The following is an 18,812-nucleotide window of genomic DNA, read 5'->3' as shown; positions in this document are numbered from 1 at the left end:
ACTGTGTGATGATATCTTCTGCTATGGTCTGTTGAGACAGTGATATCAAAATCGAGACAGGAGGTCGAGATTTTGATATCACTGTCGAAACAGACCAATAGCAGAAGATATCATCACACAGTCAGTCAATGTTAGATATATTGCTTATTCTCTGGACATCATATTTTGTATTTACTGTAAAGAAATTACAAAAGTATTTGTCTCAGTTTTGGCTGTTCCATATCCCTCCCTCTGATTATTATTTCTTTTTTTTCACTCTTTTCTTGTACTTTTCAGTATTTAAAAATGTCTTTTCTTTCAAAAAGTCTTTAGTCACCTGCTCAACTAAATTCTGGGATCATTACATTTGTTTGTTTTTAAATTTAGGTGTTTTTGTTTTTGAAGTGGGGAAGCAATAAAGAGGTCGTCGATATCAAAACTGATATCGACGGAAATGTCGTCGATATCACTTTTACAATGAGCTCAGTTTTGCCCAATTGACCAATGGAAATCCACGTAACATATGAAATAGCAATATACATAGCTATGCTTCCACACTTCAGTGTATACTTCAGCAGTTAAATGAATTATACATCGCTATGCTTTCACACATCAGTGTATACTTCAGCAGTTAAATGAATTATACATCGCTATGCTTCCATTTGAATCTTCCTGGTCATCGAGGCTGGAACTGACGCCTGACCAAAGCCAGTAAAAAGTGGATGGCAGCGGCGAAAGACTTCAGTAAGGCTTTAATAAGACTTCAATAAGGCTTCAATAAGGCTTGAAGAGAACCTTAATCCCCCGTGGATGACCCAGAAGTATCAAATGGAAGCATACCAATGTTACTGCAATTCAATCTGTCACCAAACACATTCTTGCACTGGATCATGAATGCAACCAGGCAAGATGCTTTTGTTCTGCACACATACACCTCAGGATCATGAATGCAACCAGGCAAGATGCTTTTGTTCTGCACACATACACCTCAGGATCATGAATGCAACCAGGCAAGATGCTTTTGTTCTGTTCACATACACCTATCAGTTTTCTGACTTACAAGGATCAAGTCGAAACAATGTGTTTCCGTCTCACGATTGTATCCATCTGCTCTTGCTCTATTCACTCTCATCCAATGTTCTTCTTTTTATGAGATCAATAACATTGGCCAAAGCTTCAACAATCTGTGATCTATCACCATCAGTTGATGCTTAAGATCAATAACATTGGCCAAAGCTTCAACAATCTGTGATCTATCACCATCAGTTGATGCTTGAGATCAATAACATTGGCCAAAGCTTCAACAATCTGTGATCTATCACCATCAGTTGATGCTTAAGATCAATAACATTGGCCAAAGCTTCAACAATCTGTGATCTATCACCATCAGTTGATGCTTGAGATCAATAACATTGGCCAAAGCTTCAACAATCTGTCATCTATCACCATCAGTTGATGCTTGAGATCAATAACATTGGCCAAAGCTTCAACAATTTGTCATCTATCACCATCAGTTGATGCTTTAAAAGCAATCTATTCATGTTTCTTTACAAATGACACCAATCAATATGACTCAGCCATCTACTCATGTTTCCTCATAGGTTGACAGTTACAGATCATCAGGCCATGCATGTTTCATCATGCAATAGTTGGTAGTCTTAATGTCTCTTCGCCAGGGTATGGCTGGCTGGTCCATGTGTATTATGTTTGACTATCTATTCAACAACCAATACCCATCCACTCATCTCTCACCATGCCTGTCTGTGTTACACTTCTCTTCACTCTTCACAATCATGCAAACCTTTTTCCTTCCATTCCCACCACTGCCAGCAGGCTCTAGACTATTCTCCATCCCTTTTAACAAGCAGTGAGTTGTTTACTCCAGCACTGTGGCACAACACTAACACACCTTGGGACACTCAGCCTGCAGTAACCAGATTATCTGGTGAGAAAGGTTATTTCAGGCTCAGCTGCCCAGGGTGTGTTAGTGTTGTACCACAGGCTTGTTAGCCTTTTTCTTTATTTGGTGTTTAACGTCGTTTTCAAACGTTCAAGGTTATATCGCGACGGGGAAAGGGGGGGGGATGGGATAGAGCCACTTGTTAATTGTTTCTTGTTCACAAAAGCACTAATCAAAAAATTGCTCCAGGGGCTTGCAACGTAGTACAATTTATGACCTTACTGGGAGAATGCAAGTTTCCAGTACAAAGGACTTAACATTTCTTACATACTGCTTGACTAAAATCTTTACAAACATTGACTATATTCTATACAAGAAACACTTAAGGGTAAAAGGAGAAAAAGAATGCTGCCCCTAACCCGCGGGGGGTCTTGTTAGCCTGATATACAGAGAACAAAATGAATGATCAGCGAATAATCTACTGCATAAATTGTGGTGTTCCCTGTAAGTCAGAACAAATTTAGGTCATGCCCACAGATCAATGATCTTTACATGCCTACATGTATCAGGTATGTGTACATACTATGACAATGATGATGTAACAAGCAGTGTATTAAATCAGGGTATTTGTGACAATGATGATGTAACAGGCAGTGTATTAAATCAGGGTATTTGTGACAATGATGATGTAACAGGCAGTGTATTAAATCAGGGTATTTGTGACAATGATGATGTTCTTTCTTTCTTTATTTGGTGTTTAACGTCGTTTTCAACCGTTCAAGGTTATATCGCGACGGGACAATGATGATGTAACAGGCAGTGTATTAAATCAGGGTATTTGTGAGAATGATGATGTAACAGGCAGTGTATTAAATCAGGGTATTTGTGAGAATGATGATGTAACAGGCAGTGTATTAAATCAGGGTATTTGTGAGAATGATGATGTAACAGGCAGTGTATTAAATCAGGGTATTTGTGAGAATGATGATGTAACAGGCAGTGTATTAAATCAGGGTATTAGATTTGAACAATGGAACCCCCCTTTTTACCACCTTCAACAATTTAACAACTTCAGGGTTAAAAGGGAGGGAGTCTTAAAATGGAGGTAAATTTACAGAGACTATGAACAGAGCATCTGAGAAAGGAGGATCTTAAAAAGGAGGAAGCTTAAATTGGGGGGGGGGGGGGGGGTGTCTGATACATTATCTTGTTACCCCCTCTAGCCTGCCATTTTGATCTGAACACTGCCACCCTCGTTGAACTGTGTGTCGGGTGGTGTAAGTGTTACCCCTCTAGCCAGCCATATAATAATCTGAACACTGCCATGCGCACTATAAATATACTGTGGGACAGCCTTGTTGAATCACCCTATACATGTATGCGATGGTGTTCAAAAGCCCTCACTGCACAGCAGGCAAAGAATCTCCCCTCCACTTCAACTCAGGCAAAGAATCTAAAGGTAGCCCTTCATTTCATCTCAGCAGGTCTCTGCACTTGACCTTCAATCCTTCCCAGCGCATGCCTCGCATTTTTTCTCTTGTCACAGGGCCCCTCCATCCCTCCTTACCCCCCCCCCCCCCCCCTCCCGCTGGCAGCCACTCACTGCATGGTGCTCGCTGCTTCCTGTACATGTCCATACGCCGCACATGGGAGAGAGAGTGAGAGAGAAAGAGACAGAACAAGGAGAGCGAGGGGGAGGGAGGGAGAGAGAGAGAGAGAGAGAGGGGGGGTGAGGGCAAAGAGAGAAAGAGACAGAACATGGAAAGCCATGGAGAAAGAGAGAGAGGGGGGTGGGGGGCAAAGAGAAAAAGACAAAACAAGGAAAGCCAGGAAGAGAGAGAGAGAGGGGGGGGGGGGGGTGAGGGCAAAGAGAGAAAGAGACAGAACATGGAAAGCCATGGAGAAAGAGAGAGAGGGGGGTGGGGGGCAAAGAGAAAAAGACAAAACAAGGAAAGCCAGGAAGAGAGAGAGAGAGGGGGGGGGGGGGGTGAGGGCAAAGAGAGAAAGAGACAGAACATGGAAAGCCATGGAGAAAGAGAGAGAGGGGGGTGGGGGCAAAGAGAAAAAGACAAAACAAGGAAAGCCAGGAAGAGAGAGAGAGAGAGAGGGGGGGTGGGGGCAAAGAGAGATAACTCCGAGACAATTAGATTCAATGAATACAATGATACAAGTAACCGGCAAGTCATAAATCCAAGAAGGTGTGGGGACCGACACAAAATAGGCTGGTTGTGGGGTCCGTCACAGAGAAATTAGGTCGAAAGTGGGGTCCGACACAGAAAGTGGGGACCGACACAATGAATTATGGGAACCGTCACGCCTACGTCACAAAAGTGTGGGGGGACCGAACACAGCCAATTTCACTGACTACTTTTGTTGTTTTTATTATTACGGCTGTTTGGATGGCCCTACAATCTTGAAACTTGGGCTGTCTGCTACAGACATGTTGAACTTTTTGCTGGACCAACGACAGTTCCAAGCAGGCATTTTTTGGTAGGATATTTCTTGCCGATGCTACGAATTATGCAGTTTTGCAGTAAAGTGGAAGGCATTCTACCTAATAACGGCTAAAATATCAAAAACCTTCAATCCAACAGCACCTAGGCATGTAGTGTAAACACTCACAGATCTAACAAGACCATTCTCAGAGAGCAACATTGCGTAATACTACCATAAATGGATGTTTTGGGTGACAGTACCTCGATCTTGTCCGCGAATTTTGGCGTGTGGGAACCGAGTGGGAACCGAACACAAAGGGTCAGGGCACCGAACACAAAGCGTAGGGGAACCGTCACAGTGTCACCGGTGTGAGTACAGACAGATGCTAACCTCAGTGTAGTCTACAGTCTCAGCTACAGCCCAAGTATAGCCGAGAACTACAGTGACGATCACGTGCAGGTCATCGCGGGTAGCGCTACAGACAGACAGTCAGATCCCTCGCTTATCCTCTGAGCACTGCCTTGCGTCTGGCAGAACAATGGCTGTCTTGGATGCCTCCAGACAGCGAGAGTCAGTGCTATCTGCCAGGGCGTTATCTGCGATGAAGAGAAGCTGCCAGTGAAGAGAAGAAAGTGAGAGCAAAGAGTGTTCAGCTTCTAACCTCTTTGGTGAGAGTAGTATTTGGGAGGAAAAGACCCTGTCAGTGAACAAAGACAGTGGTGCAGTGTTCAGCTATCACTATCAGCTCCAGGTATTGCCTGTCTACCTTTCCTGCATCACAGACACCCACACCATGCCAGGGGAAACACAATTGCCTTCTTGTTGCCACATCAGCCATCTCCTTTTCCCGCACATATTTGTCATTCTTTAAAAAAGTGGATGTAAGTGTTTCTGTCTCCTGTGGTAGCCATATCCCCGAGATGGCAAGAACAAGATAGTGTGCATGCACACTGCCTAGGGCTGTGCACCTGGGTTTTAGTTTCTTGATTTATTGTATCCTTTTTCAGATTATGAACCTCCAAATTATTACACTCAAAGTTGCTATCACATGTCTACAAATACTTTGGATCGTCACAAGTATTTGTTCAGATGTGATGCAATGTTTCGAAAAAAGTTTTTAAACTCATCATTCGATTGTTCACTGGTGTACAAAAAGTTCATGACTTTGCATGTTTACAAATAAATGATTGATACAGATACTGTTTAAGTTTTATTTCCGTGTAATCACTGGCGTAAATTTGCTAGTCATGCAAACACATGAGAAAAATGGAACGTTCACACTGTTTTGCTCTGACTGCTGTTATCGCTGTATGCCTCTCAAAACATGCTGTGGTCACTCTTGACTTGGCATCACTGTGGCACCAGAATCATCCCCCAAATATATATATATATCAAGCATGTTAACAGGCCTAGCAAATCTGCGTCAGTGCTAACACGCATAAACATATATATCAAGTGCACCCTGCGCCATTGGCGCATTAAATATGAAAATGTCCCATCACAATTCCCTTCAGTGCGTCAAAGGGCGCATTGAGATAACCTTCCACTGTGCCACCAAATGTACACTTTACATCGGATTACACACACCCACAGCACATACAGAGATAACACAATATAGCGGCTAATTCTCAGATGGCACCATATTGCACCATTTTGAGCTACTTGTCTTCGACTATGTCCCATCGGAATTTGGTAGAGGGGGACAAATGTCCCATTGCCCTTTTCTCCCAGGCTAAACCCTGGTTTGTATCAATCATTTGTCTAAAGACATGCAAAGTCATGAGTTTTTTGGACACAAGTGAACAATCCTATGATAAATTTAAGTTGAAAACTTTTTCTCTCAAAACATTGCATAACAGCTGAACAAATACGCGTTACAATCCAAAGTTTTGCTCGAATTACTCTACTATGTTGGTAAAATAATCTGAAAGTTTCACAGCAATCCACCAAGTCATTGCTAAACAAAACAACCTTTTCTGGGTAGATTATTGATTTGGCTTCCTTCTCAAAATCAAATGCAAAAGTTGCAAATGTTTGACTATTGTGATTTTTTGTTGATTTTGAATAGCGACCTTCCGTTTTTGTGCTTGTCAATTTTGAGGGTACCCTGTATTGAGGGCCCCAAAGGGTTTAAAATCGTGATCGTGATTGGCGTTTTTTGACCTTTCTGTGACCGTGATTGCCGAAATTTCCATTTCTGTGATCGTGATGGGACTTTGCCCGTGATCCGTGATGACAAAAAAATCAAGTCTCGTGATCGTCATTTGTTTTCGTGATCGTGATGGGCATTATTGCAAAGCATTTTATTTTCAACGTACATTTTTCACAGCTGTATCACTCTATGATCCTCTATTCGTCAAGGAGCCAATCCCGATTGAAGGGGAAGCAACAACACATTCAGAAATATGATTTTGACAGCGATTGCTTCCCTTTAAGAGAACCAATCACACAAAAAAGAGATCCAATCAGAAGGCAAATTGCAAAAGTCTGCCAAACTTCATCCAATGGAAGGGCTTCGTGCAAAAGTTTTGAGTGCATTCAGTCAAATTCGAATTCGAAGATCAAAAATGGCGTGCAGCGGTACTGTCATCAACCTTCTGTTATATTTTGTGGATTCAAGCCAGACCAAAGCAGGCGGCGAGAATGCCTTCCTTGGTGGAAAGGTCAGGCTACGGGTCGGTCTTTCCGAAGACGAAATATCAAGGTATGTTGAGTCTATGACTGTTCTGAATGTAGGCAAAGATCTTGAAATTTGTTCAAGATCTTTGACTTTGAGTGAGATCATTGACATTGTCGACATTGCCACGTCCGGCTGTCACTCGCTCAGTGTGACCTCGACTGACTCGAGATCGAGTCTGCGTGTAGCCAAAACCGAAACTAGAAATGTGTTGTTCATCCCAGCAACGTGGACACGCTTGGCATAGATTCTAATTGTCGCTTCTTTGCATTAAGCTTGGATTTATTTTAGCGCCTGTAAACTTTAATATCAACAATGGGTTAAATTCAGAAACAATGGCGGGGAGACGTGCCAGTTTGGGTCACTTGATCCTCATGTCAAAGACGATCAAAGTCATGTTCGTTGGGGATTTTGTCAGGCATGCTACTTTTCCGGTAATTGCCGGAAATCCGATAAAGCCGTTTTCAAAATCCGGTAAAGTCAAATCAGTTATTCCGGTGAAGTTGAAAAGTTTCCGCAAAAACGATCCATGTGAATATCGCGCAACGCGACCGGGCGCCGGTCTCAATGAAGCCAGCGCACAGTATAGTAGTGTTGTTTTCACCAGTTTGGAGGTGTGTTGAATGGTGGTGGGGGGAGGCTAAAATGGGATTTTTAACAAGATGACAACACTATTACAGCCCTGAAAATGATGCCCAGAATGCACCAGATTGCACAGATTTTAACCGTTTTTTGAAAAAAATCCGGGGGGGCATGCCCCCGGACCCCCCTAGTTGGCTCGCCTGCTTCGCAGGCTCAGGCTTGTGGCTTCGCCACTGGCACTGCGCGCTTCTTTCAGGTAAAACCATTTTTGGCCTGTAGCATTCCTGTTTGTTTTTCAAGGCCATGAAACCAGGCGATGGTGTACCTCAAATTGTATGGCAAAGTTGAAAATAAAGAACCCATCACACATACATGTACTTTAGTTTCAATCCACCCAATAGTTTTTGAGAAAATGGGTTTACAAGATCTAGCTCTGGACATGTGATATTGTGCAAGTATGTATTCATGTGTGTGAGTGAGGGTGTGGGAGTTGAATGTGTCTGAGTGTAGAGAGAGAGAGAGAGAGAGAGAAAGAGAGAGAGAGACTGAGAGAGAGAGACAGAGAGAGAGAGAGAGAGAGAGAGAGAGAGAGAGAGAGAGAGAGAGAGAGAACGATAAAAACAACATTCTTGTTACTGATTACAAATCATGATTATGTATTTCTATGTGTGTATGAAAGAGAATTAAAAAAATAATAATAAAAAAGTGCAACAGTTCTCACTTTGTGTTGAATAAACAATAGATCCAGAGGAGGCGAATTACTGTGTGGTTGTGTTTACTTTGACACGTGCTTTCTGTACATGCAACTTTTACCGTGACCGTGATTTGCCACTGGTGTTCGTGATCGTGAAAACAAAAATCAAGGTAACTGTGATCGTGAAAGCTAAAATTTTCCTTCCCGTGATCGTGATGATACCCCCCCTTTGGGGCCCTCTTATTTGAGCGGCGGTCAGGTGATCCCTGCAAAAGAAATCTTTAATCCGAAAGGTGATCCAGATACTGATAGTCAAGTGAACAGCCTTAACTGGCATACATTTTGCATAAAATAACACGGGAATTATTGCTTTATAATTTGGGTGCAAAATTTGTCGCAATAATTGTTTGGCCTAGTTTAGTACAGAATGCAAGGGATCCCATATCTATAATTGTGCGCCAAACTAGTCAACCTCAAAGTCAAAGCAGTTAAGACTAAACACAAAGAGACATCATCCCTGCCAGTGTCAGTGAAGAGAAACAAAGACTGAAAGAGTTTGCTTGATGCTGGGCATGACGGCAGCAGGTCACTGAAGCAGTGTACATGTATACATGTTCTGTCAGCATACACAGCACACACACACCATGTCCCATTGCCTGATGGAAACTCCTTGCTACTTCAACGTGTTAACACTATGGACAGAAGGAAACTCCTTGGTACTGTGTGTCAACATTGACACCACACGGTTCAACACTCAGATCTATGTCAACACTGACCCTGCACTAGACTCCTAACATGTTGACCACTGAACACTGAAGTCAAACACCAACAGAGCCCAGGACTGGTAAACCATGATGGCAGACTGATCAACACCATGCCTTGATGATCAAACATACACATCATGCACCAGAAGCACCACATCATGCACCAGAAGCACCACAACATGCACCAGTAGCACCATATCATGCACCAGAAGCACCACATCATGCACCAGTAGCACCACATCATGCACCAGTAGCACCACATCATGCACCAGAAGCACCACATCATGCACCAGTAGCACCACATCATGCACCAGTAGCACCACATCATGCACCAGTAGCACCACATCACGCACCAGAAGCACCACATCATGCACCAGAAGCACCACATCATGCACCAGTGGCACCACATCATGCACCAGTACCACCACATCATGCACCAGTAGCACCACATCATGCACCGGTACCACCACATCATGCACCAGTACCACCACATCATGCACCAGTACCACCACATCTTGCACCAGTACCACCACATCATGCACCAGTAGCACCACATCATGCACCAGTACCACCACATCATGCACCAGTAGCACCACATCATGCACCGGTACCACCACATCATGCACCAGTACCACCACATCATGCACCAGTACCACCACATGTCTGACTGGCACTCGCTACACTTTCCCTCAAGTTCAATTATGGACAGAAACGGAATAGGCTAGCCGCTACACATGCTGTGCAAACTACAGAGAGAAATTAAATCATACCATTTCTGAACTGCTTAATGACACTACTGAATTATTCAGCCTTAGAGAGTGAGTGTTACCTACTACTGTGTTATTCCACTGAATCACAGACATTATGCTGTATTTGTAGTACAACTCAATCACAAACAGTAATGTCTACGCTGTACTTGTAAGTACAAACATTACTAAATGTAAAAATGTAAAAACATCTTAACACTTTCACACCCACATATTTGATGCTTGCAAACAAAAAGATGACGCCTGCTGGCCAGACCACGGGATAGCTAGTTTGGTGACTTTTGAAGATATTAGTACAGACCAGGATTCAGATACAAACAAAGCAACACATTCCTCAAAGTTAAATCCCATACAAGCTACAGAGTAACACAATACTTACAGTTAAATCCCATACAGGTGCACACCTGTCTCTGTCACCAGAGGCAGAGTGTATCAGTGTTAGCACAGTGTGCTCTGGACCAGAGAAGGGAGAGAGAGCACTGCAGGCCACTCCACTCCACTCCACAGCTAGCTAAGGTGGGTGTGCATTTCCTGGCAAGCTCTACCTGTCGCTGGCAAGTGTCAACACCTCTGAGAGGGCCACGCACCTCACGGTCACACCCAGACAGGGACACCTCACAGTCACACCCAGACAGGGACACCTCACAGTCACACCCAGACAAGGACACCTCACAGTCACACACAGACAGGGACACCTTACGGTCACAGTCACACCCAGACAGGGACACCTCACAGCCACACCCAGACAGGGACACCTTACGGTCACAGTCACACCCAGACAGGGACACCTCACAGTCACACCCAGACAGGGACACCTCACAGTCACACCCAGACAGGGACACCTCACAGTCACACTCAGAGTGACTCAGACAGGGACACCTCACAGTCACACCCAGACAGAGACACCTCACAGTCACACCAAGACAGGGACATCTCACAGTCACACCCAGACAGGGACACCTCACAGTCACACCCAGACAGGGACACCTCACAGTCACACCCAGACAGGGACACCTAACAGTCACACCCAGACAGGGACCTCGCAGTCACACCCAGACAGAGACACCTCACAGTCACACCCAGACAGGGACACCTCACAGTCACACCAAGACAGGGACATCTCACAGTCACACCCAGACAGGGACCTCGCAGTCACACCCACACAGGGACACCTCACAGTCACACCCAGACAGGGACACCTTACAGTCACACCCAGACATGGACCTCGCAGTCACACCCACACAGGGACACCTCACAGTCACACCCAGACAGAGACATCTCACAGTCACACCCAGACAGGGACATCTCACAGTCACACCCAGACAGGGACACCTCACAGTCACACCCAGACAGGGACACCTCACAGTCACACTCAAACAGGGACACCTAACAGTCACACTCAGACAGGGACACCTCACACTCACACTCAAACAGGGACACCTAACAGTCACACTCAAACAGGGACACCTAACAGTCACACTCAAACAGGGACACCTCACAGTCACACTCAAACAGGGACACCTAACAGTCACACTCAAACAGGGACACCTCACAGTCACACCCAGACAGGGACACCTCACAGTCACACTCAAACAGGGACACCTAACAGTCACACTCAGACAGGGACACCTCACACTCACACCCAGACACCTCACACTCACACCCAGACAGGGATACCTCACAGTCACACCGAGACAGACACCTCACAGTCGCACCAAGACAGGGACACCTCACAGTCACACCCAGACAGGGACACCTCACAGTCACTCTCAGACAGGGACACCTCACACTCACACCCAGACAGAGACACCTCACATTCACACCCAGACAGGGACACCTCACAGTCACACCCAGACAGGGACACCTAGCGCTCTTTGTATAGGGAACCACGCACATTTATTCTGCATACACAGATATATATCTATATCTTCTATATATATATACGGCTTGTGTGTGTCTGTCTGTCTGTGTATTCGCGATTCACGGCCAAAGTTCTTGATGGATCTGCTTCAAATTTGGTGGGCATATTCAGGTAGACCCCGGACACAATCGAGGAAAATTTTGAACACGTGCGTGCTCTCAGCGCGCAGCGCTGAACCGATTTTGGTTTTTATGGTTTTTCTGTACATCCATTCCCAGTAACTCTTCCTTATCTTCTCCAGTGTTTTGCGCGTTTGTCTCCCTTCCTTCGTGTGGCGTCAATTGCGTACTGTGGGCCCGGCGAAGCCGGGTATTGGTGCGCCACTCCGGCGAAGCGGGTATTCATCTAGTATGACATACTAGTACATTACTATGGCCAACAGTGGTATTCTCCATTGGTATCACTATAAATAAATGGCTCTACACATGCTGACAGACCAATACATTATACCATTCAATGTGGACATGTGAAGTGGACATGCACAAAAGAGAAGACAAAGAACACATCCTTGCACACCTGTGAAATCTACTCCACACCTGTGAAATCTACTCCACAACTGCCAGCAGTGAAAGGCCAAAGGGTAGGGCAACAGATCAACTTCTCTCCTGGCATTGCTGCAGATGCCAACAGAAGGGGGGGTGAGGGGGAGGGGAGGTGGAAGTGTTAGTTACAGCCAACTGTGCATCTTTTTTCCGGGCCTACTGCTCCCCCTTTAACTTTAAGTGGCAAGTACTTCTGCTAAACTTGATTCAATGCTGGACTCAAGCACAGATCACAAAATATATTGTTCACTGTACTTGAATGTATTGGCAAATTTGAAATTGACCAAAATCTGTACTGTAATGTAATTAGCAGTCGGGGCCCAGCTTTGCTCGGGTGTTTGCATCGCCCGAATAAGAGAGTAGACATGAATCAAAATTCTAGCTATGTTGTTCATTGCTAAATAAGTTACCACCAATATCATTTAACCGTTTATTGTTAAACAAATATCTGTCACAGGAGTTATCTCCCTTCCTTGGGAACATTCTAGATACTTGAGCAGTCACTGAGTCAGGACCAGGCTTTGCCCGGGTGTTTCTGATCTCCCAATCAGACATGCCTGCATAATCACAGTTACCTCCCTTCAATTTACCAAGAGTTACCTCCCTTTGCTTCCAGAAATTTCCGAAACTGTCCAGTCATTTTTCTTTCTCAATTTCGTCCTGTCATAGGAGCAATAGAGAGTCTCTAATATCACTGGCATTATGTGCTTGCTACATGTGAACGCTAGGCACTGAACTGGTCTTGCACTACATAGACTGTTATTGAAGGGGAGGTTCATAATCTGAGGAAGGAAACTATGAATAAAGAAACTCAAACCCAGGTGCATATCTGCCGCTCCTAAGGAGTGTGCATGCACACTATCTTGTTCCTGCCTCTTGCCATCTCTGAGGTATGGCGACCACAGACACACTTACATCCATTTATATAGTAGAAGAAGATAGCAAAGTAACCACTGCGAGAAATTATAAACGCTCCTGTAAAGGCATACCAATTACCATTGAATTAACCATCTGGGGGGAGTTTCTGTTGAATTTGACAAATCTGAAAAATCTTGGAAAACGCACCACCACCCGGGTAATTTATTAAATCAAAGTGAAGGCAGTCCTCTTGCGCCGTAGCATTATTTGCCACGCAGAATCTTATGCCGTTATGGTTCAACTGGTGAAGCAATCTCAGGGCCTTTCGGTTTCATCTAAATTCTTAGGTATAATACCTTGAGTTGTGGTAGCCAATATGTAGCCTTTGAAACCTCTGTAGTTTCTGCTCCAAACCAAAGGACTCCCCCCCCCCCCCCCCCCCCCCCAGCTCTAAACACAAAAGACGGGACGGTTTAGGTGGAATGGGTTCCCTCCTTATTTTGTTTCAAAAAACCTATGTTGCTTGCCGATCATCCTTGTTCATTGTCCATGGCCATGCACTCCCTCAGTACATGTACTCCCATGTGGGCAAAGCTATTTTTGACATTTTTTCTAACATCATTTCACAGCCACTTGTACTCCGTATTAGTGAAGTACCGGGTATTTCACAGCCACTGGTACCCCGCTCCAAGCAACAGGTTTGTTAGTGAGGGTATTTCACAGCCACTGGTACCCCGCTCCAACTTACTTACTTACTGCCTTTCACGCCTGGTGGCGTGTAGGGCAGCGAACCCCGCTCCAAGCAACAGGTTTGTTAGTGAAGTACCGGGTATTTCACAGCCACTGGTACCCCGCTCCAAGCAACAGGTTTGTTAGTGAGGGTATTTCACAGCCATTCCAAACATTCCTTTTGTGATCACTGTACTGGCCGCATTACCAACACACAGGCACAGCACAACACCAAAGTAATATGTTGATACAATTAGAAGAGACAGTGCACCCAAACTGGCTGCTGCTGATAATGACACTAAAGACATAGATTTCACTTTACCATGATCAGACTTACTTCTGCCAGTTTAGGGCCTGTCGTTAGCATACACGACACTGCAGTGGGTCCGTCACACTCAGACCAAACACACGTTATTGCAACGTAACTTGTTCAGTTATTGTTAGACACACTGCACTCTTGTTTCGCATCTTTTAGATGTGATCGATCGGCAGGGACAAACCTGAGGCCAAAGAAAGCCTAGCAATGTGGCAGGCAGTCGTGATATTTCACACCCATGCTCGCTCGCATCGCCAGTGTCCACCACTTCCAGGCCGACCTACACATTCACACGCACACAGCACACCCACTCCCCAGCACTCGGCCTCCTTCAATCTAAAATAGCAAAGCATATATTTCAAGATGTGTGGCACTAGATCTACTGGTCTTTGATTGTCACGATGGGGCAGTTGACAAGACCAACAAAAGAAATGCCACTGGACAGGATGACGATTTGGACGCACTGGCGACTGCTGTGGGGTGTTTTGATTCGTAGCAGCAGCAGACATGTTGTCCCACTTGGAGTACACACTTCATCCAACACACAAAGCAATCAACGCTTATTTCACAGAGAAAACTGCCTTATTTCACTCACCTTGTAAGCAATTAGAACAACTGAAACAGTTTGAACTTTAGTTTCCGTGCAGCAATGACAAAACGTAATGTTATTCCGAGTATTCCGAGCAGGCACGTTTGGAAAGGATTCGGCTGGGTCACGTGACAATTGTGGATGACGTAGGACACGTTTCCGGTATGGGCAGGTGCCCCACCCCCGTTTCTCTCCACAACACATTGTTTGGTGAAGAATGCAATAAAATGTGTGACTGATTGTGTGTGTGTGACTGATTGTGTGTGTGACTGATTGTGTGTGTGTGTGTGTGTGACTGATTGTGTGTGTGACTGAGTGTGTGTGACTGAGTGTGTGTGACTGATTGTGTGTGTGTGTGTGACTGAGTGTGTGTGTGTGTGTGTGTGTGTGTCACTGATTGTGTGTGTGTGTCACTGAGTGTGTGTGTGTGTGTGACTGATTGTGTGTGTGTGTGACTGAGTGTGTGTGACTGATTGTGTGTGTGTGTCACTGAGTGTGTGTGTGTGTGTGTGTGTGTGTGTGTGTGTGTGTGTGACTGATTGTGTGTGTGTGACTGAGTGTGTGTGACTGATTGTGTGTGTGTGTGACTGAGTGTGTGTGACTGATTGTGTGTGTGTGTGACTGATTGTGTGTGTGTGTCACTGAGTGTGTGTGTGTGTGTGTGTGTGTGTGTGTGTGACTGATTGTGTGTGTGTGTGTGACTGAGTGTGTGTGACTGATTGTGTGTGTGACTGATTGTGTGTGTCACTGAGTGTGTGTGTGTCACTGAGTGTGTGTGTGACTGATTGTGTGTGTGTCTCTGATTGTGTGTGTGTGTGACTGATTGTGTGTGTGTGGCTGATTGTGTGTGTGTGTGACTGAGTGTGTGTGTGTGTGTGTGACTGAGTGTGTGTGTCACTGAGTGTGTGTGTCACTGAGTGTGTGTCATTGAGTGTGTGTTAATGTGTGTTTGTGACTGAGTTTGTGTGTATCTATATATTTATACGACTTGTGTCTGTCTGTCTGTCTGTCTCTCTGTCTGTGCGCGATGCGCGGCCAAAGTTCTCGATGGATCTGCTTCAAATTCGGTGGGCTTATTCAGAGAGACCCCGGACACAACCTCATCGATGAGATATTTCAACACGTGCTCTCAGCGTGCAGCGCTGAACCGATTTTGGTTCCACCTGAGCTATCCGGGCCCCCATACCGACACACCAAAGCCGCTAGACCACATCACAACACCAAAGTTCTCGGTGGATCTATGAGTTTGTGTGTATCTATATATATATATATACGACTTGTGTCTGTCTGTCTGTCTGTCTCTCTGTCTGTGCGCGATGCGCGGCCAAAGTTCTCGATGGATCTGCTTCAAATTTGGTGGGCTTATTCAGCTACACCCCGGACACAATATCATCGATGAGATATTTCAACACGTGCTCTCAGCGCGCAGCGCTGAACCGATTTTGGTTTTTCTGTTCATTTCACCATTCCCAGTAACTCTTCCTTATCTTCTCCAGTGTTTTCAGCGTTTATCTCCCTTCCTTCGTGTGGCTTCAATCCATATTCCCGTTTCTACGTTACTATTTTTAGAATGTCACTGCGCTGTCCAGAAGGCTTCCCTTGCACCCGTAAGTTGTTCTTACTGTCAAAGTGAAAAGGTCGAATCAATTTATAGCCACGCGAAAAATACACTGTCACCTATCTCTATATATTTATAGATATAGATATACATATATATATATATATATACGGCTTCCCTGTGTATGTGTGTGTGTGTTTGTGTGTGTGTGTGGGCAACACCTGAGGATTGTAGAGTTCTGTTTGTGATGGGGTCTAGCGGCTTTTGTCTGTCTGTATGTCTGGCATTTGAGAAGCCACAACAGATAATATAGGGCTAAGAAATAAGCTCTAAAATTCTCAATCCCGTTTGACAGGACTTCGCCTTCAAAGGTGATTGTGTAACTCTTCCTTATCTTCTCCAGTGTTTTGCGTTTATCTCCCTTCCTTCGTGTGGCTTCAATCCATATTCCCGTTTCTACGTTACTATTTTTAGAATGTCACTGCGCTGTCCAGAACGCTTCCCTTGCACCCGTAAGTTGTTCTTACTGTCAAAGTGAAAAGGTCGAATCAATTTATAGCCACGCGAAAAATACACTGTCACCTATCTCTATATATTTATAGATATACATATACATATATATATACGGCTTCTCTGTGTGTGTGTGTGTGTGTGTGTGTGTGTTTGTGTGTGTGTGGGCAACACCTGTGGATTGTAGAGTTCTGTTTGTGATGGGGTCTAGCGGCTTTTGTCTGTCTGTATGTTCTGGCATTTGAGAAGCCACAACAGATAATATAGGGCTAAGAAATAAGCTCGAAAATTCTCAATCCCCTTTGACAGGACTTCGCCTTCAAAGGTGATTGTGGTGAACCGCCACGCTGTCTGTCTCTGTCTCGCGATTCACCCCGGCGAAGCCGGGTATTCCTCTAGTCTTATATATATATATACGACTAGTATCTGTCTGTCTGTCTGTCTGTTCGCGATGCACGGCCAAAGTTCTCGGTGGATCTTTTTCAAATTTGGACACCGTATTCAGCTACACCCCGGACACAACCTCATCGATGATATATTTCAACACGTGCTCTCAGCGCGCAGCGCTGTGCGCGCTGAACCGATTTTGGTTTTTTTTTGTCGGGATCCACTACCAGTAACTCTTCCTTATCTTCTCCAGTGTTTTCAGCCGCGATTATCTCCCTTCCTCCGTGTGGCGTCAATCCATATTCCCGTTACTACGTTACTATTTTTAGAAGGTCACTGCACGTTACTATTTTTGGAAGGTCTCCAGTGTTTTGCGCGTTTATCTCCTTTCCTTCGTGCGCCGGCGCAGCCTGGTATTCGGCTCTACTTCTTCCCGGCGAAGCCGGTACCCGGCGAAGCGGGTAATCATCTAGTATATATATATGTGTGTCAGTGTGTGTGTGGGTGTGTGCCATGTGTGACTGAGCCACTGTGTGTGTGTCACTGAGTTTGTGTGTGTATGTGAATTTGTGTGCGTGTGTTTGTGTGTGTGTGTGTCACGGTGTCAGTGTGACAGGCTGAGACGGTGCCGCGGCAGTGTGCCGTGTGTGTGCCGTGTGTGTGTGTATGCGTGTGTGTGTGTTTTACGGATAAAACTGCATCCTTCAGTAAAAAAAAAATATGTTGACACATTTTTTTTAACCCTAACTCGGTAAAGAATTCTTACATTTTATTTAACACTGATTTGGAATGCCTTTCACACTCGGCGTTTGACGGCCGATTAGAAGCCTTTTGGCTTTCACAGGCCGGCGGTAACGAACCGTGAGTGACTGCTAAAATCAAATCAGAGCCGGGGTACTCGACCATAGCATTGACCCCACAAAAACGTTATGTATCAAATACAAAATCGACACTACATATTCAGAATAGGTACGATTCAGCGCTGAATTTCTGCATACACAAAGAATTAAAGTCCAATAATTTGTCTCTCCAGTACCGAGACTCCAGACAGAGGCTGTTTTGTCAGGTATTGTTCTCAACATATTACCAGCATGTGTTCAATATGTTCAAGTTATGCAACATCAAACTTTTTGTCGATTGTTTAAGTTATTGTGAAAGGTTCGGGAAACTGATGTTTTGTTTGATGTGCTACGGACTCTCTCTGGACTCTCACACACGGACACAACAGATGACATGGCGACATTGAACAAACTTTATTCCTGTGTTTAGCATCTTCTCCCCTCCTCTCCGCCGACCCAGCCGAAGCCAGGTCAGTGGATACAGCAACATTACAATGCAAGGTCACTACATCTTGTCAGTTAGTGGATCTCACGTCCTCTCTCTTCTGTGTCTCTCGGAGTTCTCTCTCAAACCCTGTATACATAATCAAACTTTAGCTAGAGTCACAAACATCCAATCAACATCTTAGTAACCACGACACTGACTCTAAGCAGGTTCCGTGTTTCATTGGTTAAACGTAAGACAAGAGGAAAGGGGAGGAACACAAAGTAAACAACTGACCACCTGCTAGCTGAGCTGGCATTCGATCCACCCGATCCGACAA

The 18,812-nt window shown here is 44.9% G+C and overlaps 1 protein-coding gene across 1 annotated transcript in view; it reads right to left on the bottom strand.

The window, feature by feature from the left end:
- The window catches only part of LOC138952071 (signal-induced proliferation-associated 1-like protein 1), an 82,481-nt gene extending 67,600 nt beyond the window's left edge, over nt 1-14,881 (bottom strand). Inside the window, exon 1 of the mRNA XM_070323645.1 lies at nt 14,761-14,881. The gene's annotated coding sequence lies outside the window, so the exon portion shown is untranslated. The remainder of the gene's footprint in view (nt 1-14,760) is intronic.
- Between the last annotated feature and the right edge of the window lie 3,931 nt (nt 14,882-18,812).

Source organism: Littorina saxatilis, linkage group LG17 (assembly GCF_037325665.1).
Source record: "Littorina saxatilis isolate snail1 linkage group LG17, US_GU_Lsax_2.0, whole genome shotgun sequence".
Classification (NCBI taxonomy): Eukaryota; Metazoa; Mollusca; class Gastropoda; order Littorinimorpha; family Littorinidae; genus Littorina; species Littorina saxatilis.
Note: the sequence above shows the minus strand (reverse complement) of the source record. Positions and strands in the feature narration are given on the sequence as shown.